This window comes from Otolemur garnettii, unplaced genomic scaffold, assembly GCF_000181295.1.
Source record: "Otolemur garnettii isolate 467f Iridium unplaced genomic scaffold, OtoGar3 scaffold00176, whole genome shotgun sequence".
NCBI lineage: Eukaryota > Metazoa > Chordata > Mammalia > Primates > Galagidae > Otolemur > Otolemur garnettii.
This window is the reverse complement of record NW_003852571.1, coordinates 2,472,029-2,474,737: the sequence shown is the minus strand read 5'-3', so window position 1 is coordinate 2,474,737 and position 2,709 is coordinate 2,472,029. Positions and strand designations below refer to the sequence as shown.

The window sequence follows — 2,709 nt, the reverse complement described above, 5'->3', positions numbered from 1 at the left end:
TATTAAAGCAAACAAAAAAAAAATATGCCATGCTAACAGTAATCAAGAAAGCAAGAGTAGCTCTATTAATTCCAGACACCAGCACATACCCCACGGAAAATTATGAGAAAAAGAGTATGACATAATGACAAATAGGTCAATTCTCCAAGACACAAAACCCCTAACAGGCATGCACCCAACAAGAGAGCAGCAAACTATGAGAGGCAAAAACAGAACTGCAAGGACAAAGAGATGAATTCACTCTTACAGCTGGAGACGCTAACATTCTTCCATCAAATGACTACATCTGCGAGGCAGAAAATCAGTAGTGACATAGATGAATTCAATAATATCATCAACCAAACGGATATAATTAGGGTCTATACAGATGTAGATATAGTATCTATAGATGTATGTATCTAGATGTGTATGTGCTCACAGACCACAGTGGAATTAAACTACAAGTTAAAAACAGAGAGATGGTCAGGTGTGGTGGTTCATGCCTATAGTCCTAGCACTCTAGGAGGCTGAGGCAGAAAGAATGCTCAATTGAAGTCAGGAGTTCAAGACTGGCCTGAGCAAGAGATCTCACTCTACCAAAACGAGAAAAAATTAGCCAGGTAGGGTGGAGTGCACCTGTAGTTCCAACTAGTCAGGAGGGCTGAAGCAGGAGTTTGAGGTTGCTGTGAGCTATAAGGATGCCACTACATTCTACTCAGGGTGACAGACTGAGACCCTGTCTTAAAAATAAACCAAAGAGATAACCAAAAAATCCCCAAAATATGTTGAGATTAAACAACACAATTCTAAATAGATCAAAGAAGGAATCTTAAGAATTTTAAAATACAGGGTATCTGTGAAGTTTGTGTGCAATTTTAGCTATTTTAAATTGCACATAAACTTTTTGTATTTTAAACTAAATCAAAATGAAAAACGATACTTATTAAAAGGCTCGGCGCCTGTGGCTCAAGTGGTTAAAGCGCCAGCCATGTACACCCAAGGTGGTGGGTTCGAATCTAACCCGGGCCCGCCAAACAACAATGACGGCTGCAACCAAAAAATAGCCTGGCGTTGTGGTGGGCACCTATGGTCCCAGCTACTTGGGAGGCGGAGGCAGGAGACTCGCTTGAGCCCAGGAGTTGGAGGTTGCTGTGAGCTGAGATGCCATGGCACTCTACCCAGGGGGACAGTTTGAGGCTCCTGTAAAAAAAAAAAAAACTTATTAAAAGTTGTGGAATAGGCTCGCCGCCTGTAGCTCAAGCGGCTAAGGTGCCAGCCACATACACCAGAGCTGGTGGGTTTGAATCCAGCCCGGGCCTGCCAAACAACAATTACAACCAAAAATTAGCCAGACATTGTGGCAGGCACCTGTAGTCCTAGCTAGTTGGGAGGCTGAGGCAAGAGAATCACTTAAGCCCAGGAGTTGGAGGTTACTGTGAGCTGTGATGCCATGGCATTCTACCCAGGGTGACAGCTTGAGGCTTTGTCTCAAAAAAAAAAAAAAAAAAAAGTTGTGGGACATAGCAAAAGTAGGGCTTAGAGGAGAATGTGTAGCTTTATATATATGTATATTATTAGAAAAGAAATATCTAGGTTGGGCACAGTGCCTCTTGCCTGTAATCCTAGCACTTTGTGAGGCTAAGGCAGAAGGAGCACTTGAGGTCAGGAGGAAGAGACCAGCCTAAGGAAGACGATGACCTTGTTTCTAAATAAATAATTAGCCAGGCACCATGGTGTGTGCCTATGGTCCCAACTACTCAGGAAGCTGAGGTAGGAGGACCACATGAACCCAGGAAGGAGCCTGAAGATGCTCTGAGCTATGATGGTACCACTACCTTCTACTCTGGGAGACAGAGCAAGAAAACCTTGTCTCAAAAAAACACCTCCTCCCCCCCCCCCAAAAAAAACAAAGTTAAAATCAATAACCTAAGTTTCCACCTAAAGAACCCGAAGTAAGCAAAAGAAATAAAAACAGGAAATAGGCTCAGCCCTGCACAATGGTTATGGCACCAGCCACATACACTGAAGGCAGAGGGTTCAATCCTGGCCCAGGCCAGCTAAATAACTGCAACAAAAAAACAGATGGGTGTTGTAGCAGGCACTTATAGTCCCACCTATGTGGGAGGCTGAGGAAAAAGAATCACTTAAGCCCAAGAGTTTGAGGTTGCTGTGAGTTGTGATGCCACGGTACTCTACCAAGAGCGACATAGTGAGACTTTGTCTTAAAACAAACAAACAAACAAACAAAAACAACAGGAAATTGGTGGCACCATAGCTCAGTGGGTAGGACGCCAGCCACATACACCCAGGCTGGCAGGTTCGAACCCAGCCTGGGCCAGCTAACAATAATGACTACTGCAACAAAAAAAATAGCTAGGTGTTGTGACAGGCACCTGTAGTCCTAGCTACTTGGGAGGTAGAGGCAAGAGAATTGCTTAAGTCCAAGAATTTGAGGTTGCTGTGAGCTGTGATGCCACAGCACTCTAGCAGTCTACCCAGGATGACAGCTTGAGACTCTGTCTCAAAAAGAAAAAGAAAAGGAAAAAAAACAGGAAATCAATAGACAAAATGAAGGAAAACAAAAGCATATTCTTTGAAAAGATCAATAAAATTAGTGAACCTGTAGCCAGGCTAAGAAAAAAAGAGAGAGGGCTCCGCGCCTGTGGTTCAAGTGGCTAAGGCGCCAGCCACATACACCTAAGGTGGCGGGTTTGAATCCAGCCTGGGCCC

The 2,709-nt window shown here is 44.0% G+C and overlaps 1 pseudogene; it reads left to right on the top strand.

Annotated features, from left to right (window-relative positions):
• Positions 1–506: 506 nt before the first annotated feature.
• LOC111728652 overlaps positions 507–2,709 on the top strand; it is a 3,563-nt pseudogene continuing 1,360 nt past the window's right edge.